We start from the raw sequence: 24,921 nt of genomic DNA, 5'->3' as shown, positions 1-24,921 counted from the left end.
CCTGGGATACTCCAGGCAAGAACACTGGAGTGGGTTGCCATTTCCTTCTCCAATGCATGAATCATGGTCACCTCTAAATTCTATGTGCAGTCTTTGTTTTGCCTGCAAAAGGCTTACTTCTTGTGACCACACCAAAAATATCCTAACACAATGGTGGCATGTATTGATTTTAAACATTCTTTTCTTTTGACTCTGAGCTACTATCCTACTACCTACTAAACATACTTTTGTTCTCCTCAGATGTTACAACAAATACACGTAGGCAATTTCGTTAAAAATTATAGTCATCCATCCCTTACATGCAGAATAAAGACATGATACAAACGAACTTATTTACAAATCAGACTCACAGACTTAGAGAATGAACTTACCATTGCCAGGAGGAAGGCTGTGGGAAGGGATAGGGACTTTGGGATGAACAGGTACACACTGTTATATTTAAAATGGATAAGCAACAAGGACGTGCTGTGTAGCACAGGGAACTCTGCTCAATGCTATGTGGAAGCCTGGATGAGAGGGAGTTTGGGGGAGAATTGATACATGCATATGTATGGCTGAGTCCCTTTGCTGTCTACCTGAAACTACCAAAATATTGTTAATCTTCAATACAAAATTTATGATCTAATAAAAAATAAATTTAAAAAATTATATTTCATCAATTGCTATTTAATACCATGATGCTCACTTTGAGCTTAAGTGCAAAGCCTGAAGACAAAGTGGAACCTCTAACTTATTTTGCAAAGGAGATAAATGACAAAAGACATGTGAATTTTTAAGAACCTAGAAGGCTCATTTCTATTACTCCTAATTCAACTCTCATACTTCACCTGGTGGTGTTCAAGATATTTCTATAAAGAGAAAATATCTGACCATCTCCAGAGACTTCAATATTCTTTTATTCCAGAGAAACCAAAATAATTCCTATTTTTATTAATTGGACATACCTTCCCATTAGCTTATTGTTTGTTTCTGTCTTGCTTTGTTTTTCACTGACTGATTTATTGAAATCAGTTTCATAAAATCCTCTGAGCAATAATCCAAAAATGCAGTATTGGGTTTAATCTATCTCTATGACAAAGTAAACTGCCTTCCTTCGTATTTTAAATATAAATGTTTTCTTATTGTCTTCATCCCCCATATTCATTTCTGGGATGTTATTACTCATGAAAGCGCTTTCTCATTTTCTAAGCACAAACATCTTGGATCTCCTAAAGTAGAATCATGAGAATTTTCCAGAGTACGTGTGGTTAGATTACAGATAACATGTCAACATACATATTATAAGAAACTGGAATGGGGCTTGAATTTTATTTTCTTTCAGAATTTGTGATCCCATTCACTGCATTCTTCTATTTTAGAATTTGGAATACTGAGGGAGACTACTCAGTCAGAAACTGAAGGGTTAGAGACTTTACCATATTTGCAAGCTTACTAGTAAGGCTGCTCAGAGAAGGCATCGGCACCCCACTCCAGTACTCTTGCCTGGAAAATCCTGTGGACAGAGGAGCCTAGTAGGCTGCAGTCCATGGGGTCACTAAGAGTTGAACAAGACTGAGCAACTTCACTTTCACCTTTGACTTTCATGCATTGGAGAAAGAAATGGCAACCCACTCCAGTGTTCTTGCCTGGAGAATCCCAGGGATGGGGGAGCCTGGTGGGCTTACGTCTATGGGGTCGCACAGAGTCAGCACGACTGACAGCAGCAGCAGCAGTGAGGCTGCTATGTACGGTTTTATATACATAGAAAGATAGAGGAATATACACCCTTTGGACACAGACAAAACTCTTTATTAATAAGAAAGAACATAAGAAAATGAACATCCAAAGCAATATCTTGCATCAGTGCCCAAAGCTCCAGTCCCCGCAAGGTGATACAGTGGGGACCAGATGTCACATAGGCAGTCACTGGAGTGCATCACAAGGGAGAAATCCCCAAATTAGGAAAAACTGATTTTTTTTACTATTTTATTTCTTTTTTAGTAACTCGATGGTATTCTTTACTATCTTTACAAAAACAAAAATCTCCAACAGGAAAAACTGATTTATATAAGGCTATGGCCAACCTGCCCATTGTCCCCTCCAGAGGAAAAAAGAGGTTTTATTTTTCCTCTGGAACATAAGCAAATCTCTCCAAGGAGAGGAAGACTTTTTACTAACCTGGAATGCATCTGGGGAAGGAGACATTTCTAAGCTTTCTTATCTCTAGCTTCCAAGGTCATTTGCTCTTGAAACATCCTTGAACAGATGGTCCAAGAAGTATGGGAAATACCACAAAGAACTGCCTTCCGAAACAGATAGGACTGGCGACAGAACTGAATATTGCCTCCAGAAAGCATTTCACCCCCCAAGAAAGCCCCCAAGTCTTAGGACTCTGTCCCAGAACAGCCCATACCTGCAGGCTCTGGACTCTAGGCTGCAAGTTCACGCCCCAACCCTAAATCAGGGTGAAGCCAAATCCCAAAATCTGATGGACTTATCAGCTGAAAATCAGAAAAGACCTGACAGAGAGGGGGAAAATCCAAATATAAAATCAATAGGACAAAAATTAGAAAAAAAAATCAAATAGTAAGTGGTACTTGGGAGAGAATGGTTATTAGAGAATTTTCTAAGCTGATCTGAATGCCTCATTACTTTCGTATAGAAGATGCATGGCCTCAGAAAAGGCAGGGATAAAATGGTTTAAAGTACCTATCAGTTTAGACAATATCCCTAGAGTATAGAGACTGCTCAAAGAGCCTTCAGGTAAAGCCAAAGGAGAAATAATATTATCCAAGATGGATTCAGGGTGGAAGAGAATTTATCCTATAATGTGCCTGTCCACAGACTATACGGTCAGACTCCTTATGTAGACAGACTTTCTGCCGGAAAGAGCTCGCATCAGCAGGGCCCTCCCCAGCACAATTATGATTAACTAAGACACTTCATTAGCATATCTTCATTTCTCAGGGTGAAAAACTGGTCTGAAATGGGACAAGCTATCATTGACAACCCAACGTACCAATCCACGGACCACTTAGAAACATCAAAGGGGTTCCCTGGCAAGAATAGCTTTGAAACTGGGTTACACTTTTGGCAACAAATCACCGAGTGTTCCTGAAAAATTAAAAGCATCTTGTCTGGGGAAGAGGTATTACTTCTATTTTCTAACTAAGGTATTTTCTGGTGTTCTGGGGAGGCAAACAGCCAAGATGCAGTCTCTTTAGGCTTTCATTTGCTGAGAAAAATGGCCCTTCAGACTCCTTGTGATATTTTGGGAACATTAAGCTGAGTAAAATTTGGGGTCATCTAACAGGTTAATGATCCAAATCATTAAACTGACTACACTAATCTCCCTTCCCACAAGAACAATGTCAGTCGCTTGACTTCTAAAAATGAGGACACTGGGAAAGAGAAGCTGAGATGGGAAAAACTGGGCAGCTGGTGTGCTCTTTAAAGTTCACATTCTAATTTAAGAGGAAAAAAGTTTACAGGGGTCTTCTCTCTTCATGCAAGCTACATATTTTTATATCACATATTTTAAAAATTATATATTTATGCATATATATACATACATATATATTATACACAACCATATCTGACTCTTTGCAACCCCACGGACTGTAGCCTACCAGGCTCCTCTGTCCATGGAATTTTTCAGACAAGAATACTGGAATGGTTACCATTTCCTTCTCCAGGGGAGCTTTCAGACCCAGAGATCAAGCCTTCATTCCTTGCATCTCCTGCACCTGCAGGCAGATTCTTTACCACTAAGCCATGAGGGAAGCCCCCATACTACACTTGATCTTAGCCAAAAGGTCAAGAAGCTATATACAGATTTACAAAACTTTTTGCTTTGCTTTTAGAATACCAGTGCTATGAATTAAGCGTCAACTGCTTGGTTTATTGTCCACCTCTCTTGTAGCTAAATTATGCTTTATAGACTCTGATTACATTAAGCTCCCTTGGTAAACCAGCCATTATAGCTGTGTTGGTGTGTCTTTGCTGCATACAATGCTATGTTCACAATCCTCTCAGTCTTCTAACCTTTAAAAGTATTTACTGAGCCTTTATATTATTCAAACTCAGGTTTTTCCATGGGTATTGTTCAATCCTTGAGATCTGGGACAAGGTTAAAAGTGCTAGAAACAATGCTTCTAAGTCCTTACATTTCCCTATTTCCTATGTGTGTTCAAACCATTAACTCTTAAGAATATATTTCTCCAGTAAAAAAAGATTTCCCCAGATAAATTTTGATGGTTATCCAAGGTGGACAAACCCAGTGTAGCCACAAGCAGGTCAGTCTTAACACAAAGGACATACCACAAATGAGCGGTGATTCTACCCTGGTAGAATAAATTCCTACCAAGAGCAGTGGTACTCAGGCATCATCCAATGTTATAAAAGAAGGAAATCCTGTCTCTCTTAAATAAAATCCAGAACCTCTAAAGTTCACAGCTGGGAAGTGAAAATCCAGATAGGAAAGGTCTCAGGGAAAGTGACTTGTGTTATTCCTACCATGTGGTAGGCAGAATTCTAAGATGATCCCTGAACAGAGTGTAATCCCCTCTCCTTGGAGTACGGTAGAGTCTGTGAATATGATGAGATATTACTCCTGGGATAACGTTATATTATATGGCACAGTAGACTTTTAAAAATTATATTACATAAAATTACCATCTTAACAATTTTAAACTGAACAGTCCAGTAATATTAAGTATATACATGTTGCTATGCAACAAATCTCCAAAACTTTTTCTTTTTCTTTTTTTAATATTTATTTATTTGACTGTACTGAATCTTAGCTGTGGCACATGAGCTTCTCTCTAGCTGTGGCATGGGAGCCCTAGAGCACAAGGCTTAGCTGCCTTGAGGCATGTGGAGCCTAAGTTCTCTGACCAGGGATCGAACCCATGTCCCCTGCATTGGATGGTGGATTCTTAACCACTGGACTACCAGAGAAATCCCCAGTCATCAGCCATCTTGATTTCAACTTCATGAGACCCTCAACAGTCAAAACTTTTCAGACTGCTGACATACGGAAATGGCAAGATAATAAATTTCTGCTATTTTGAGCTACTAAATTCATGGTATTTATTACACAGCAAGAGAAAACTAATACACCTTGATTACACCCTCCTCTTTCAATGAGGTCTTTCTAATCACTGGACTCTATGGCTCCTTTGTCCTGTCCAAAGTTGAGACTGAATGAAGCATTTTTTTTTTCTCTCTCTCTCTTTTTAAAATTTCATTTATTTATTTCCTTTTGGCTGTGCTGGGTCTTTGCTGCTGAACACGGGCTTTCTCTAGTTTCAGCAAGCGGGAGCTATTCTCCAGCTGCAGTGCAGCGGCTTCTCACTGCAGTGCCTTCTCTTCTTGTTGAGCACAGTCTCTAAAGCACTCAGGCTTCGGTAGTTGTGGCATGTGGGCTCAGCAGTTGCGGCTCACAGGTTCTAGAGGGCAGGCTCAGCAGTTGTGGCCCATGTGCTTAGGCTCCCCAGCCATGTGGAATCTTCCCAGACCAGGGATCAAACCCATGTCCTCCACATGGACAGGTAGATTCTTAACCACTGGACCACCAGGGAAGTCCTCTCTCTTTACTTATCTTTAGGGAGGAACTTTTAAATCAATCTATAAAGTTTGTTATAGGTAATATGTATACATGGTTCACAAATCAAACTATGTAAGAGTATGTGTACATCTCTCCCTGCCACTGTTACCCTTCATCGCTCTTTGCAGGTGGTCACCTGCAAACCCTCTCCCCAGGGAACCACTGCTACTTGTTTCTTAACATCCTCGCTGAGTTATTTTAAATGTATATATGTGACCAAAAAAGCTGTTAATTACTCCCGATATCAATTCTCTTCTTCTCAGATAGCAGTAGAATTTTTATTGGAGCAAATGGGTGCCAGGAATAAAAACTACACTGCACAAGGTTCAATATAGCTAGGTGTGACCAGGTGTGGCAGCTTCCAGGAATCTTTTTTGCCCATTTTCTCTTCTTCTTCTCATCTTCCATCCCACTGCCTGAAAGCGGATGCTCCCTTGGTCAAAGGACAAGGCCATGCCCCAAGAATGGAGGGCAAGTGAGCTAGAAGGAAACTAGCCCTGTGAGTGTATCAAGTATCAGAGCCTATCTCCATTCTGGAATACTTTCCTCCAGATATTTACAGGAAGAGATGGTTATCTTTTTTTTTTTTTTTTTGTCACACTGCAAGGCAAGTGGGATCTTAGTTTCCCAACCAAGGATCGAAACTGCACCCCCTGCATTGAAAGTGCAGAGTCTTAACCACTGGACCACCAGTCCCTCAAATTTTATCTTTTTTAAGCCACTGTTCCTTTTGAATATTATCACTTGAAGCTCAATCTAATTCCTAACTAATACAATATTTTTAAAACTATGAAGATAAAGTCTCCCTTACCCTTTCTGTTACCAAAATAATAGAAGACCTAATTCAATATTACGTTGTTCCATATTTTGCTTCTTTGACTTAAGGACTTCTCTTGTAGGTCTTTCCATTTTGTACTGTCAGGGAAGACAAGACAGATGGCACACTACAAACAGGTGTTAAGGGAAAAATAAAAGCACTATTTATAAAGATTTGGGCAGGCTTAGGAGAAATCAGTAAGGGAAGAGGAAGCCATGGTGGAAAGCCACTATAATTTTATACCTGAAAAGATAAGTCAAGGGACTGGTTATAAGAACTAGGATTTATTGCTACAGGACAGGGCTACCCAACAGAAGTATGGCTTTTGATTAAAAAATAGCTGCTTCCAACCTTCACCTCAGCAGGGAGGGAGCCTGAGGAATATCCTAATTGCTTTCTTCCTATTCTCCAATCTCCTGCTGGTGCCTCCTATTTCCTTAATCCAAGCAAAAGCTTGAGGGCCAGGAAGCTTGGTTGATGCATTTCACAGAGTTCACCACCCTGGAGCCCAGAGCAGTATGGAGAAAGTCAGAGTGCATCAGGAGGGAAAAATGAAATATACAGTGCTACTCACCCACGTTACTCCTCAGCAGTGTCTTTTGTTTAGAAGAGAAAAACTGTGTCCCCAACACAGGGAACATACAAAGTCCCCTCAGCTACCATGCGTTCTTAAGGTAATATTATTCAGTCATAATCCAATACATTAAACTTTAGCCGCTACATTGCTCTCCTAAATGAGCAATTTAAATAATTTAAATAATCCACAGGGTGATCAACAAATTCAATGCAATCTCTATCAAAATTTCAACTGGTTTTTTGTTTTTTGTTTTTTGGTTTTTTTTTGCAGAAAAGGGCATGCTGATTCTGAAGTTCATATGAAAATGCCAAGGATCCCAAAGAGGAAAGAAAACCACTAAAAAAGAAGACTAAAGTTGAAGGACTCACATCTCTTGATTTTGAAACTCATTACCAAGCAATAGTTATCAAAATATAATGCTACATGCATAAAGACAGGTATATAGACCATATATAGATCAATGGAATATTAATAGATCAAAAGCCCAGAAATAAACTCATACATTTGTATTCAATCAACTTTTAACAAAAGTACCAAGACCACAGAATAAGAAAAGAATAGTCTTTTCAAAATATGATCCTGAGACAAGTGACTATCCACATGGAAAGAATGAATTTAGACTTCTTCATCACACCATATACAAAAACTAACTCAAAATAGAAAAAAGACCTAAACAAAACAGTTGAATCTATAAAACTCTTAGAATCCTTTCTGTAAATCTCTGTAACTCTGGAGTAGGCCACAGCTTCTTATATATGACACTAAAAGCACCAGTGTTAGAAAAAATAGATAAACTGAACTTTATCAAAATTTAAATTTTGCTGTGTGGCAAACAATACCATCAATAAATTGGAAAACAAATTCATAGAAAGGGAAGCAAAATCTGTAGATCATATTTCAGATAAGGGTCTAGTATCTAAAATACATAAAGAACTCTAATGATACAACAACAACAAAAAACCAAAAATTCCATTTAAAAAAATTGGTAAGGGTGTGAATAGACAGTTCTCCAAAGAAGATATACAAGTGGTCAGTAAGCACATGGAAAGATGTTCAACAATAGTCATCAGAGAGGAACTTTCCTGGTGGTCCAGTGGTTAAGACTTTCACTGCAGCAGGGCCTGGGTATCATCCCTGGTAGAGGAACTAAGATTCTGCATGCTGCACAGCCCAGCCACACACATACACAGAGTATGCAATTCAGTGGTTTTTAGTATATTCATGTGTTGTACAACCATCACCACTATCTAATTCCAGAACATTTCTGTTATCTCAAAAAGAAATCTCATACCTGCTAGCAGTTTCTCCCAGTTTCTCCTTTTCTCCAACCATTCGCAATCACTACCTACTTTTCATGTAGACAACCTACCTCTATTAATTTGTCTATTCTGGACATTTCATATAAATGCAATCATACAATATGTGGCCTTTTATGTCTGCCTTATTTTACTTAGAACAACATTTTTAAGGTTCATCCATGTTGTAGCATGTATCAACATTTCATTCCATTGCATGACTACACCACATTTTGTTTATCAGTTAATCAGTTGATTAAAATTCATATGTTGAAATTCTAAGCTCAAGAGTGACCGTCTTGGGAGGTGGAGCCTTTAGGAGGTGATTAGGTCACAAAGTGATGAGTACCTTCATGAAAAAGGCACCAGAGATATCTTCATCCCTTCAACCACATGAGGACAAAGCAAAAACACACTGTGTATGAACCAGAAAGTGGGCCCTCACCAGCCTCTGAATATGCTGGGGCCATGATCTTGGCCTTCCTGGTCCCCTGAACTGTGAAAAATAAGCATTCATTGTATAAACCATTGCTGCTGCTGCTGCTGCTAAGTTGCTTCAGTCGTGTCTGACTCTGTGCGACCCCATAGACGGCTGCCCACCAGGCTCCCCCATCCCTGGGATTCTCGAGGCAAGAACACTGGAGTGGGTTGCTGTTTCCTTCTCCAATGCATGAAAGTGAAAAGTGAAAGTGAAGTCGCTCAGTCGTGTCCGACTCCTAGCGACCCCATGGTCTGCAGCCTACCAGGCTCCTCCGTCCATGGGATTTTCCAGGCAAGAGTACTGGAATAGGTTGTCATTTGCCTTCTCTGGTATAAACCATCTAGTTCATGGTATTTTTGCTATAGGAGATAGCCAAACCTCATTCCTATAGTACTTTGGTCTTTGGGGGTTTTATCTTGATTGATTGCTCAAGTGAATACCCTGGGTTTCAAATAGAGTCTTCCTCACCTCCACTGTGTAGCAGCAACCGACATTCTCATTATTAACTGAGAGTCATCTCCCCAGACGGTAGAATCACCTCTTCTCTGTCTTCTTGAAATCAAGACATAGCCCAATTTGACTTTCAAGTAGCCCCATTTGATGATAAACAGGCATAGGGAATATATGTGAATAACAGTAAACAGAAATCAAAGAAATCAAGCATAGACTTTGAACAAAATTCTGTATATTCACTGGAAATTATAGCTGTAACCATTGAGTTGGCTTATTTATTTGATGTTTTGAAAATTCCGGTAATTATTTCTGCAATGAATATGGATACTACATAGAACTTTAGTACTTTGATGTTACCTGGTTTTCCTTTTACTTTTACAGAATTTATATTTTAATGTGAAACTCTATATAACAGAAGAAAGAATGCTAATCTCAGTGGCTTTTGAGATTTGCCATTGAGGTAAAATCTTATAAGAAACCCAATTTTAAAAGCAATGTATAATGACACAAATGAACATATCTATGAAACAGAAACAGACTCGCAGACGTAAAGAATGACTTGCAGGCATTTGCGTCAGTCCTAAGGAGGTGCATGAACCTACAGCCTATTATTCAGAGTGAAGTAAGACAGAGAAAGACAAATATCGTATATTGATGCTTATATATGGAATCGAGAAAGATGGTACTGATGAACCCATTTGCAGGGCAGCAATGGAGATGCAGACGTAGAGAAGACTTGTGGACACAATGGGGGAGGCAGAGGGTGGAACAGTTGGAGAGAGTAGCGTGGAAACACGTACATTACCATATGTAAAATAGATAGCCGGGGGGATTCGCTGTATGACGCAGGGAGCTCAGACCTGGTATTCTGTGACAACTTAGAAGGTTGGGATGGGGTGGGAGCTGGGAGGGAGGGTCAAGAGGGAGAGAACATGTGTATATCTATGGTTGGTTTATGTTGATGTATGACAGAAACCAACACAATATTGTAAAACAATCACCCTCCAATTGAAAATAAATAAAGAGAAAGAACTGACTTGTGGTCACCAAGGCGGTAAGGGGTAGGGGAGGAAAGTATTGGGAATTTAGGATTAGTAGATGTAAATTGGTGTATATAGGATGGATAAACAACAAAGTCCTACTGTATAGCACAGGGAACTATGTTCAATATCCTGTGATAAACCATAATGGAAAAGAATATGAGAAAGTATATATATATATATATATATATATATATATATGTATGTATGTATGTATAACTGAGTCACTATAGTGTACAGCAGAAATTAACACATTGCAACTCAAATATGCTTCAATAATTTTTTTAGAAGCTGAAAACAGTGTTTAGTTTCCATGAAAAATTGGAAAAAAAATATACACAGCTTTCATGATCAAGTAAGATTTATCTCAGGAACCCAAGGTAGATTTAGCACTCAAACATTAATCAATATAACTAGCATTTCATGACGCTTTCTGTTTTTAAAAAATAAAGTTTTTTGGTTCATTCAGTGAATGATTTATTTAAATTTTTTTAAAAAAAAAAAGAGCCAAAAATGGGCCAGAGAGAAGAGGTCTCAATTTTCAGTTTAACAAGACTGCCTGACTATGTGACCTGGAAAAGCATTTCTTCCTTGAATACCTGGGCCTCCAAAATCCTGAATCTAAGGTTACAGAGATAGAGAAAATTTTGAAGGTGAGTTCTAAGGAATAGTGAGAGAGGCCATTTCTATGTCTACCCTTTGGTTCTTTGAGCCCTGGTTTCTGACTATAAGGCAGACACCACGGTGGAGTGGTCCCTGGGTCAAGGCGTGTACCACATACAGCGCCTCGATCTTCAGTAGAACTCCTACCATTCTTTCAAGCTAACCCATGGGGTCGCTAAGAGTCAGACACGACTGAGCGACTTCACTTTCACTTTTCACTTTAATGCATTGGAGAAGGAAATGACAACCCACTCCAGTGTTCTTGCCTGGAGAATCCCAGGGACGGGGGAGCCTGGTGGGCTGCTGTTTTTGGGACTGCACAGAGTCGGACACGACTGAAGCTACTTAGCAGCAGCAGCAACCTCTCTGAGTGATAAACCACATAAGATCGGCGCATTCTGAGAGCGTGAGCCCAGCGTGGCACATCTTTGTCCTAAGATGTGACTCCAGTCAGGGTCCATGCTAAATCAGTACTGCGATAACTGATAAAATTTCCTTTCAGCCAACAAATGCTGGGGGAAGGATTGTGAAAAGGGAAAGTAAATCCGTAGCCTGAATATGTATCTGTTCATTAGGAATAGATTGCTGCCCTCTCTGTGATGAAAGGAGGCTCATGTAAGCCTGCACCAGGTACCTAGCTGACCCCTTGGGAATGGACCATGTGAGGAGCTCACCTGATGTCCACTATCAATAGGCTGGGCACTCAAGCCATAGTGACCACGTCACCTGGGTGGGCAAAGTCCCCGCTGCCACGGTGGTGTTGTACACTGCCCCCTTGAGCAAGCGCAGGAGTGACTGGGGAGGAGGGATGAGCATCTCGTCCCCTGGATTATTGAGAAACTCCTCTGCAATGCATGACCTTTGTAGAGCTTTCGCCTCGGGTCAAAAATAATCCTGTGTCCACTCACCCCGGATAACTCTTCCTCTGGATTTCTTTGTCCCCAATCTTCCAGTCTTGTTCTTTCCCTGACAAGCAGACCCATACATTAACCATTGCCTGTAAATTAGGATTGATACAAACCTCAGATCATTTCTCCTCCTGCACCAAGTGGATGACCAAACATCCACCTGATGTTCCTGTCCACTGGGAAAATTTGCCCTGAGCACACTTTCAGGGCTACCTCTAACCGGGGCTGAAAGAGCAGTGTCTGAATCTGCCGATGTCAGCACACCACGCAGGCCCAGATATGAAGTCAGCCTGCGTCTTTTCTCGTCTGTTCACTGTTCCTAGGGAATCCCCAGGTGGCCCAAGGTATAAGCTGAGTGGTAGGTAGCAACGCACTATCCTAGGCATCGTGGGAGTCTGAGCTGCCTTCCAGATCTCCTCCACCTGGTCTTCCCTATTCCATTCCCATTTAACATTGGAAGGCTGCTGTACACATCCAATTTTGTGATTTTGTGGCTCCGATAACATGCAATCCACGGTAGGTAATCTGGGACACAGAGTTACCTACCACAATCAGATAGTCATCTGACCTTTACTAAGACCCAGGAATAATCCAGGATCTGCTTCTTAAAGAGGGAACAGTTGTCCAAAGGGACCACAGCTCAACCGTGTCACTCTAGGGACCTGAGTTGTGATACTACCCCTGGTCCTACCAGAGGCTCATTGCAGCATCCCCATCTGCCATGGACACTTCCAAAGCCACCAGGTCTGCTGGGTTATAAGGCTCTAGTGGAAGGGCATTGTATACCATAGCCTCAACTTGCTCAAGTCTTCTCATTGAGCACCACACGAAACTGACCCAGCATGTGGGTCAGAGCATCACACCCAAAGGTGATAGATGTTGCCTCCAAAATCAAGAGGCCCTCAAAGCATGGTGCGAAGTTCAAAATGAAGCATTTTTTCTCTCTTTAAGGGGGTTATCTGAACATGCACCGGTCCTCTGGATGTCCACAGGAGCATCAAGCCCCTTGCTGCATTTAATTCCCATCCTCTGACATGCATGTTATTTGTCTAGGGTCCTGGCTACTGCCCAGCTCACCCTCTCCAACTAATATAACTTTATCAATATAGCTGACCAATAAGATGATCAAGTTCTGCCTGGACTGTGTCATGACAGAAACAGAATGGAGACAGTCCCTTGGGTAAAACAGTTAAGGCACTAACCTCTCTGCTCCAAGAAGACAAACTGTACTCGATTATCTTTGGTGACAGCAATGTGCAAAACATCTATGATAAATCTATAGCAGGATAATGGTACTGGGTGAAAAGGTGCTCACCTGCGCCAGGAAAGATGCCATATTCAGAACCTCAACTTAGATTGGCACTACTCCTGAATAAACAACCTACATTCTCCCAGACTCTCTGGCTTTTGAATTGCTCAAACAGGTGAGTTACATGGAGAGATGGTAGGAATTACCCATTCTGCGTTTTTTCAAGTTTTTGACTGAGTTACTCATCCCTCCCCCAGGGATGTGGTACTGCTTTTCATTTGCTGTCTTGGGTTGGAGGTCAAGATGGGGAAGTTCTAGGAGCTTTTATTTGACCCCTTTCTACCTAACAGCCTTCACTCTGTGGGTCAGGGAGTCAATATGAGGGTCCCTCAATTTTGCCAAGTATATCTCTAACCGCACTACTACCTGGGACAAAGGAAATAAGCACAGGATGGGTCCAGTGGCATCCTGGACCCACTTTACAATGTGTTTGGAACAAGATTTCATTGATCACCGAGACTCTGTAAGTCTCTTCTCAACAGGGGGACCACAATGACATTTTCAGTCTCCAGAAATTAGCCTCATGTTAGAGCCAGTATTTAGGAAATCCAGGAAGGTCAGGGCATAAACTTTTTCTGTTGCATCATCACCCAGTAAATGACTGCAGGTTTCTCCGTGGAAGGTTTGTGACCACATTTCTGATTCCTTCTGTGATAGGTTTTAGGTCCTTCTCCATCAAGTGGCTCCAAAGCCTGTGGATTGTCTTAGATCTGGAAACTGAACAAGAGACCAGGGCAGATGTCTGCCTACATTTTTAAGATTTTTTCTTTTTCTGCACATCAGGTCAAGCGGTACCTTAGAAGTCTGTCCACCTATTTCACTCCTAAGGATACCACAGTTGGCCACCATCACAGATCCCTAGAGGTCCTTATCTCCAGTAAAGAGCCCTCCTGGCTTGTTGTAGTAATGTACTCGCCTTGTCTGTTGTTGCCTCCTTGTCCTCCATGTTCCCAGATTCCATTATCCCCACTGCAACATCATCTACCCTCATTTCCGGTCCACAGAGAACAGCCGCCTCGGGACTTTTCAAAGATGCTGGTGCTTCTTTCACTTGTGTACTTCCTAATGTCTTAGGAAACAAGCCTCCTGGAGCTCTGGTTGCCAGTGGCTGTGTTCCTCACCCAAAGACCATAGCTCCTACTGGATAGTGCTCTGGCAACATTGCCCCCCACCCAGGTCCAGTAGTAGAGGAAGCTGTAAATTTCCTGGGGTATATGATTAACAGGGAGATTCCTCGCTGGCTCAGCAGTAAAGAATCCATCTGTAATGCAGGAGACACTGCTTCAGTCCCTGGGTTGGGAAGATCCCCCGGAGAAGGGCATGGTAACCCACTCCAGTGTTCATGCCTGGAGAATCCCAAGGACTGAACACCCTGACAAGCTATAGTCCCCAGGGTCACAAAGAGTCAGATACAACTGAAGCAACTGAGGACGCACACATCATTAACAGGTGGCTTTGTGGATTGCACATGAACAATCCCTGGAAGCATTTCTCTCTCTGTAAGCCTTTGGGCTCTCTGTACTGTATACCACAAAAGTTACAACGTATCATTCTCAGTGACTGCGTGTTGTTGATGAGTCCCAGCTTCCATAAATCATCACCACACACCAACGAGGGATGGTGCAGAATGCCATGCTGGCGACAGTGAGAAGCTTCCTCTACAACTGGACCTGGGTGGGGGCAATGTTGCCAGAACCCTACCCAGTAGGAGCTATAGTTTTTGGGAGAGGAACACTGCCACTGGCAACCAGGGCTCCAGGGGAGAGAGAGCCAAGGAACCAGCTCCTGCTGGTAATCCCCCTGGGCCTCGACAATGGAGGGAAAGGGCAGTGGAGCCCAGTAGATCCATTCCAAAAAAGGCAGCCTTCCAGGGACCAAAACAAGGCAGAGAGGGTGAATAATGAAATTGGAGAGGAAAATGATACCATATTCAATACATATATCAGTGTACAAAGAACTTCCTTTTAACAGCTGCATAGAATTTCACTGTAAGAATATACCAGTGAGCTACATGTGACCAGTCCTCTGCTGATGGATATTAGGTTGTCTCCAATCTTGTACTGTAATGTGACATAACATAAATAGTGGATAATATCATGAGTAACCTTGCACATAGGATTTTTTATTGTGATAGAATATACCCAACATAAAATTACATTTTAAGTGTACGATTCAGTGACATTGAGTACACTGACATTATTGCTCAACCATTACCACCACCCATCTCCAGACTGTTTCATTATCCCAAACTGAAACTCTATACTCATTAAACAACAACTCTTCATTCCTTCTCCCCAACAGGCCCTAGTAACCATTATTCCACTTTCTGTCTCCATATACTTGACTACACTAGGTTCTTTATATAAGTGGGGGCATATAATGTTTGTCCTTTTGAACCGTGTCATTTCACTTAGCCATTTATTTATAAGCTCTGTGTGTGCATGCGCTTAGTCACTCCCTGTGTCCAACTCTGCAACCCCATGGACTGTAGCCCGCCAGGCTCTTCTGTCCTTGGGATTCTCCAGGCAAGAATACTACAGTGGGTTTCCATGCCCTCCTCCAGGGGATCTTCCCAACCCAGGGATGGAACCCAGGTCTCCCATATTGCAGGCAGTCTTTACGAGCTGAGCTACCAGGGAAGCCCATTTATAAACTACTTATGGCTAATGTCACTTACTCCATTGAGCCAGGGTTCATCCATGTTGTAGCATATATCAGAACTTCATTTCTTTTTAAAGCTGAACAGCATTTCATTGTATATGAATATGTGATATTTTGCATGTGTTAACAGACAAATGATAGAAATGAAATGACTGGATCCAAGGATATATACAATCATAATTTTTATGTTTATTGGGACATGACTGAAGCGACTTAGCAGCAGCAGCAGCAGTAGCTGAATTACACCCTCCCCCACAACCCACTGAAGAATTTAGACCAATTTATACTCTCATCAGCAATGCAAAAGAGTATCTGTTTCCCATATTCTTGCCAACAGAGTGTGTTGACTTTTGGATACTTGTTAACTGGAGAGAGGAAAGAAAAAGAAAAGATAAAAAGATGGCATTAGAAATCTCTTATTATCAGTGAAGTTGAGGATGGTACATTTTAGGTGGGCAGTGGGAGGAACTTTCAAGTACTAAATCTTTACAGAATATTAAATAATGCCTAAAATAAATTAGAAGAGGGCAATAAATATTTTAAAAATTAACCTTAGAGAGTAAAGATTTTATATGCTCCATTTGCAGGCTTCTGATTGTTCTATACTCCAACCCAAAAGGACTGGCACAACTCACAAGACTTTCACACTGGCTCCTGACATTCTACTTGGGGGCCTGTCAACAGTGGCAAGTGCCTTCTGGGTAGCCCCCACCAGGGATCCCTCTTTTAGATATCTGACCTTTCTAAGGGAGAAAGAGTCTGCTGCTCCTTCCTAAAGCCTTCTGTCATGACTTTGGTTTCTGATCTGAAAAGCATACCATCACCAGGTAATCGATGCCATCAGCCTTCTAGTGAGAGGAGGGGAGTGGTTGGCAGCAGCTTCTGTCACCCCAGGACCATAAGGTTGATACTGCCGATCTAGTTCATAAGATGCTATCATCTTTCTCAAGGCTGCTCACGAATCTGTCCAAAGCTGGGCACGAATTTAGATCCAAGGGGTTAACAGGGTAACCGTGTCTTAGCTGGAATCACAGATAACCCTGGCAGAGCAGTAATTTCATATGCTGTGTTTCCCAAACTTGCTTGATAATGAGAATCACTTGGGACATTTGTTAAAAATCCGGCTTGCCAGGCCCCTGCCTTGGAGATTCTGTTTTAGTAGGTCAGAAAGTGTGAGCAGCATGTCCAGGTCACGTGACTGGTGAGTGGCAGAGCCAAGATGCCATGATTCCAAAACCCCACTCTTACACACTCTTACTATCTACATTTACTAGCCTATCATTTGTTGCTGTTCTTCAGTCGCTCAGGCTGTCTGACTCTTTGCAGCCCCATGGACTGCAACATACCAGGCTTCCATGTCCTTCTCCAACTCCTGGAGCTTGCTCAAACTCACATCCATTAAGTTGGTAATGCCATCCAATCATCTGGTCCTCCGGTCTATCATAGATGTCTACTATCATAGATAATAATTGGATAAATAAAAAAGCCTATCATTTGCCCAATTACTATCTACATTTGGGCAGGTCAGTTAATAATAGTAACAGCCATTTACACAGAGCATTTTATTTCATAAAACAATTTCTCACCCATTATTATTTAATACTTGTAACTGGGCATGGAACAACAGACTGGTTCCAAATAGGAAAAGGAGTACATCAGGGCTGTATATTGTCACCCTGCTTATTTAACTTATATGCAGAGTACATCATGAGAAACGCTGGGCTGGAAGAAGCACAAGCTGGAATCAAGATTGCCAAGAGAAATATCAAGAACCTCAGATATGCAGATGACACCACCTTCCTGGCAGAAAGTGAAGAGGAACTAAAAAGCCTCTTGATGAAAGTGAAAGTGGAGAGTAAAAAAGTTGGCTTAAAGCTCAACATTCAGAAAACAAAGATCATGGCATCTGGTCCCATCACTTCATAGGAAATAGATGGGGAAACAGTGGGAAGAGTGTCAGACTTTATTTTGGGGGGCTTCAAAATCACTGCAGATGGTGATTGCAGCCCGGAAATTAAAAGACGCTTACTCCTTGGAAGGAAAGTTATGACCAACTTAGATAGCATGTTGAAAAGCAGAGACATTACTTTGCCAACAAAGGTATGTCTAGTCAAGGCTATGGTTTTTCCAGTAGTCATATATGGATATGAGAGTTGGACTGTGAAGAAAGCTGAGTGCCAAAGAATTGATGCTTTTGAACTGTGGTGTTGGAGAAGACTCTTGAGAGTCCCTTGGACTGCAAGGAGATCCAACCAGTCCATTCTGAAGGAGATCAACCCTGGGATTTCTTTGGAAGGAATGATGCTAAAGCTGAAACTCCAGTACTTTGGCCACCTCATGTGAAGAGTTGACTCATTGGAAAAGACTCTGATGCTGGGAGGGATTGGGGGCAGGAGGAGAAGGGGAAGACCGAGGATGAGATGGCTGGATGGCATCACTGACTCAATGGACGTGAGTCTGAGTGAACTCCTGGAGTTGGTGATGAACAGGGAGGCCTGGCGTGCTGCGATTCATGGGGTCGCAAAGAGTCAGACACAACTAAGCAACTGAACTGAACTGACTGAACCCTATGAAATTGATAAAATTATTCCCATTTTATAGGGGCTCAGAAAAGTCAAGTGATTGGCTAAAGAAGGGGTCACATATTCAAATGCCTCTAGAGACCAGGCAGTTTCATCCAGTTTTAAAATTATTGATTATGTATCCATCTCTGTAGCAAGGAAACACTCACTCATTCAACCATTTAAAAAGTACTTACAGAGTACTGATGACCGGGCACCCAGCAGTGAACTGTTTAAAATCTCTACCCTCCTGGAGCTTACATTTTAGGAGTGAAAACAAACAGTAAGCAATAAAGAACAATTAATAGGCTCGTTTTAGATTGTGGTAAGTGCTACGAAAGCTATTAAACAGGGCTTTTGAGTTGGGAAGCGGGGGAGGCTTTGCCTAGGGTGTTCCAATACAGTAGTCATTAGCTTGTATGTGTCTATTGAGCATTTGAAATATGGCTCAGACACCCTGAGATAAGTCATAAGTCAAGATACACACTGGATTTTGAAGACTTAGCACCGAAAGAGAATGTAAGGTATCCTAATCATAATTTTTATCTTGATTACAAGATAAAGTTGAAGGGATATTTTAGACATACTGGATGAAATAAAATAGGTTATTAAAATCAATTTTACCTGTTTGTTTTGACTTGTTTATACGGCAATAGAAAATCTTAGAATTACGTTTGTGGCTCCCATCATAGGTCTTTGAATGGTGCTAACTAGAGGAACCCAGGGAAGCAGCAGCACTCGAGCCAAGACCTCTGTGAGGAGGAGGCAGCTGTCAGATCTGAGAGAGGAGTCTCCGCAGGAGAAGCTGGTGAAGTCCAGGTACAAATCTGTAACAACAGGGGGTGAAGGAGAAAGTGTGTGCACCACAACCATTCCAACTCAAGCTGTGAGACACGGTGATGGACACCAAGGGAGCGGCTGAGTTATTTTCTCCCTGGGCCAGCCTGGTGTTTTTGCTGTTCACTTGCTAAGTCATGTCCAGCTCTTTTCGAACCCAGGGACCACAGCATGCCAGGCTTCCCTGTCCTTCACTATCTCCCAAAGTTTGCTCAAACTCATGTCCATTGAGTCGGTGATGCATCCAACCATCTCATCTTCTGTCATCCCCTTCTCCTCTTGCCTTCAGTCTTTCCCAGCACCAGAGTCTTTTCCAATGATTCAGCTCTTTGCATCAGGTGGCCAAAGTATTGGAGTTTCAGCTTCAGCATCAGTCCTTCTAATGAATATTCATTAGATTTCCTTTAGGATTGACTGGTTTGATCTCCTTACAAGCCAAGGGATTCTCAAGAGTCTTCTCCAGCACCACAATTTGAAAGCATCAATTCCTTGGCCTGGAGAATTCCACAAACAGAGGAACCTGGTAGGCTAGAGTTCATGGGGTCACAAGGAGTCAGACATGGCTGAGCCTGGTGTAGGTCATACCTTTCCCATCCTTCAGAGGAGGGAAAACCAGATTAGCCGGACCAACTGAGTCCACTCTGCTGAGGAGCTGGGCAGCAGTCAGCCACCAAGTCTCCCTCAACCCCATCACACAGTCAGGAAAGATTTGGGTGATTTTCTTTTGCTTCCATTTCCCACATTCTTTCCACTTAATCTATTTGGGACAACAGATCCCTTTGAGAATCTGATGAAACCATGGTCCATGTCTTGGAACTGTCATGGCACCTGTGGGTGTGTCACTTAGCTTGCTAATGTGTTGCTGCTGCTGCTGCTAAGTCGCTTCAGTCGTGTCTGACTCTGTGAGACCCCATAGACAGCAGCCCACGAGGCTCCTCTGTCTCTGGGATTCTCCAGGCGAGAATACTGGAGTGCGTTGCCATTTTCACTTTCATGCATTTTCTCCAATGCATGAAAGTGAAAAGCGAAAGTGAAGTCTCTCAGTCGTGCCCGACTCTTAGCGACCCCATGGACTGCAGCCTACCAGGCTCCTCCATCCACGGGATTTTCCAGGCAAGAGTACTGGAGTGGGGTGCCATTGCCTTCTCCAGCTAATGTATTACAATGAGCATATACTGAGGTTCAGGGTCTTGTGGAAGTTGACGTTCAGCCTGAAGCAGTCTTGTCAGGGTTGGAAATCAGTGGTGGGCACCGACATTGTTTTAGTGACAAGTTTAGTGAGAGTGGAGGGGTGAGGATCACAAAGAAACAAAGGGAGCACTGAGACTAGTCCACATGGTTAGAGAGTCAGTAACCCAGGGAATCAGGCTTCCTGGGTGGCTTAGTAGGTAAAGAATCCACCTGCAATGCAGGAGTTGCAGGGTATGTGGGTTTGATCCCCGGGTTGGGAAGATCCCCTGGAGGAGGGCAAGGCAACTCACTCCAATATTCTTGCCTGGAGAATCACATGGACAGAGAACCCTCGTGGATTACAGTCCATAAGATCACAAAGAGTCAAACGCAACTGAAGTGACTACACACGCATGCACGGAACCCAGGGAATCACCTACTCTGGGTTGAGTCACAGATGGTTAAGTTGCCATTCTTAGTTGCAATGGCCTCTTCTCCAACTTGGCCAAGGAAAGGCCCGGTCCAGCGCGACAAGGTGACTGTGTGCAAACCCCAAAAGGCTTTCCTGCATCAGGAAGATGATGCAGAAAACACTGAATTAGCATAACCAGTCTCATCCACATGCTGCTTCTGTGTGAGACCCTTGGAACACAAAGGACTTGAGTCACTTTGAGGATGAGGGTGGAGGTAGAGATGCAATTTTTAAATTTTTTTTTAACTTTTCAGGGTTTTTTGTTATCTTTGGGGGGAGGCATTGTGCATGTGTTTTTTTGTTGTTCCTCCCCTAGTTTGCCTGGCTAAGACCACAAGCTGAAAATTGTGGTCTTGACATTGTCACTGACCTGACAAGACAATCGGTAGTTATCTATAAACACTCCTCTGAGCGCTTTCCCAAATCCCTGAGTCCTTCCAATCAATTTGCTTCTGAAATATCTCTAAACACCTTAAAAGTGTTACTTCATTTCCAGAGATTTCCTAATTCAGATCTCCAGCAACACACACCATAGCCATCAACCTCAAAAGTTTCCTCATTGTTTCTAGCTCTCCCCTCCACCTCCATCCAATGTGTCATTGACCTTCTACCAGAATCACCTAAGACAAGACGTGATCTTTTCACATGCCCAGTGAAAATCCCTGAGTCTCCCCATTTTTTAACTGATAAAGTAGTCCAAACCCTCAGTACAGAGGGGCATAGTCTGTTCCAAGACCTTCTCCCTCCTTCTCTCTCTGGCCCAAGTCCCTGTCCTGCCTTTGAGATTCCAGAGAATTGCCATGTTTCAACTGTGCTCAGCATCTTTATTTCTCCATATCGTTATTTGTATGGTTCCCTCTGCATTATGCCTTCAGTCCTTACACCTCCATGTCTGACCAGCACTCTTTGCACACTTTCAACTTGAGCTTAACTGCCCCTTCCTCCAGAAACCATGGCAACTTTTCAAGACAAAATAAATCCTTCTCTCCAGTCTGCTCCCCAGGCCCATCCCCCTACCATAATTCTCATTGCTTTGATCTTTATTGAACACTGTAAAGATATCATTTGCTTAAATAATCATCTGTCCATAGAATTCTCCAGGTAAGAATACTGGAGTGGATAGCCTTTCCCTTCTCCAGAGGATCTTCCCGACCCAGGGATCAAACCCAGGTTTCCTGCATTACAGGCAGATTCTTTACCATCTAAGCCACCAGGGAAACCCTTTATGAGATTATAAAACCCTAATTATGAAGTTACACATATAATTCGACACATAAAAATGTACTGCCTCAGACTATTTCCCTTTTTCTTATATCTTCTCCTTCCATCTTAGATTGTAACCTTAAAGAATCAAATCCTTCTATTCCTCCTTAACTTTTGCAGCTCTTCTGATGAATCTAAGGTATCCTTTTATCTGTAAAGGATTGATAAATATCAATAACCTCAGATATGCAGATGACATCACCCTTATGGCAGAAAGTGAAGAGAATCTAAAAAGCCTCTTGATGAAAGTAAAAGAAGAGAGTGAAAAAGTTGGCTTAAAGCTCAACATTCAGAAAACGAAGATCATGGCATCTGGTCCCATCACTTCATGGGAAATAGATGGGGAAACAGTGGAAACAATGTCAGATTTTATATTGGGGGGCTCCAAAATCACTACAGATGGTGACTGCAGCCATGAAATGAAAAGACACTTACTCCTTGGAAGAAAAGTTATGACCAACCTAGATAGCATATTCAAAAGCAGAGACATTACTCTGCCGACTAAGGTCCGTCTAGTCAAGGCTATGGTTTTTCCAGTAGTCATGTGTGGACGTGAGAGTTGGACTGTGAAGAAGGCTGAGTGCCGAAGAATTGATGCTTTTGAACTGTGGTGTTGGAGAAGACTCTTGAGAGTCCCTTGGACTGCAAGGAGATCCAACCAGTCCATTCTGAAGGAGATCAGCCCTGGGATTTCTTTGGAGGGAATGATGCTAAAGCTGAAACTCCAGTACTTTGGCCACCTCATGTGAAGAGTTGACTCATTGGAAAAGACTCTGATGCTGGGAGGGATTGGGGGCAGGAGGAGAAGGGGATGACAGAGGATGAGATGGCTGGATGGCATCACTGACTCGATGGGCGTGAGTCTAAGTGAACTCCGGGAGTTGGTGATAGACAGGGAGGCCTGGCGTGCTGTGATTCATGGGGTTGCAAAGAGTCAGACACAACTGAGTGACTGAACTGAACTGAACTGAACTGAATGGGTCCTGTATCTTGATATAACATTTGGTCATTCTAAAAACAAACAATAGAAACCCAAGAAATACATTATACTGATTATACAAGGGCTGCTTAGGTGGTGTTAATATTTAGAAATTGAATAGTAATTACTCTTTTTAAGCAGGAAAGGGGCATAGAATCAATGAAGATCCTCCTCCTGCATGCTCCTGGTTACCAATGACCTACTAAGTGCCCAACACTGATCTAGGCACCAGGGATACAACAGAAAACAAAGCCACACAAAGGCCTGCCTTCTGCGGAGCCTGCAGTCAAGTGAGGAGGCAGGAAACAAGATGTATATGGTACCATCAAGTGGCAGTGATGCTAAGAACCAAAGTGCCACAGTCCCACTCTTAACAATAACAGTGATGATATAAAGCTGGTTAAGGAGCTACAGGGTGATGAAAGACAGTGATATTTAGGAACGGCAATCAGAGAGGCCTCTCCAAGGGATTGTTAATGTGTGCCGGAAACTCTGCTGGGGGTCCCCGAGACCATCCTCACCACTGTCTTAAGAGGAAGACTCTACAGTATGTATAGTTAGAGCTCAGAGCATGGCCAAGGACGGGGCCGACGAGATTGTGTGTCTGATAAAGGGAAAGCAGCCAAGAAGGTCAGTGGAGGGAATTCCCTGACTGTCCAGTGGTTAGGACGCTGTGCTTGCACTTCAGGGGCACGGGATGAGTCATAACTACTAAGAAGCGAGAGATGGGCGTGCAAGTTTACCGCTAGTGCCATCTGGGAAGCCCCCAGCGACTGGAAAGAAAACTCCCCCAACTTTGTCTCTCCTGCAGATGACTCAGAGGCCCAGCTCCTTCCTCCCTCTCCCTTCCCTTCCCTCCTCCTCCTCCAGCCCCAATGCCAGCCCAACCACCAGCTGAATCCCTTTGCACTTTATTGCAAAAGATCAGCCAGTGAGAACAGCTCTGTTGCTTCACAATTTTCCTGGCCTTACCTACCCTTTACGCCTCACCCTCCAGTCCTGGGAACTGCAATTCCAAATAAAGAGTCAGCACTTTTTTTCTTTTTTCTTTTTTTTGCCTCTGACTGCTTTCTAGAGGATCTGGGCTAAAATATATCTTAAAACAAAACACAAGCCTTTAAAAAAATAAAATAAAACAATTGCCCTGTAAGGTGGTTTTAGGAAGAATTCTCAGAAATAGATAAGGTCCTGTGTGTGTGTGTGTGTGCATGTGTGTGTACCTGTATGTGTATCCATGCTTATAACACATGAGTGTAACACCAACTTTAATACCTCTTTTTCATTAAAAAATAATGAATGTTGGTTATAATTGTTTGAGCAATAAAAGAATCAAGGCTGAAAAAAAAACCCTTGTACAAACATACATTCACAGACACCTTTCCTTCTGCAGACATATATGTAATTATATATGTAATTTGGCACATGAAATATCCAGAGGATATTAATAGTGAAAATATTGGGTCAAGAGATAATGCATGTTAGATAAGTGTTACAATAAAAACATGCATATATCTCTTGACTCAATATTTATTTATTCTCTGGGTATTTCCTGGTAGCTCAGCTGATAAAGAATCCACCTGCAATGCAGAAGACCTGGGTTCGATCCCTGGGTTGGGAAGATCCCCTGGAGAAGAGAATGGCTACCCACTCCAGTATTCCGGCCTGGAGAATTCCATGGACTGTGTAGTCCATGGGGTCATAAAGAGTCAGACACGACTGAGCGACTTTCACTTCACTCACCAAGTATTTCAAAACATGCACCAAATTATGCAGAAAGAGAAGAATGTGGCAGAGGATAAAATGATTGGATGGCATCACCGGTTCAATGGACATGAACTTAGGCAAGCT

The sequence above is a fragment of the Ovis canadensis genome, chromosome 20 (genome assembly GCF_042477335.2).
Source record: "Ovis canadensis isolate MfBH-ARS-UI-01 breed Bighorn chromosome 20, ARS-UI_OviCan_v2, whole genome shotgun sequence".
NCBI classification, from domain to species: domain Eukaryota; kingdom Metazoa; phylum Chordata; class Mammalia; order Artiodactyla; family Bovidae; genus Ovis; species Ovis canadensis.
Note: the sequence above shows the minus strand (reverse complement) of the source record.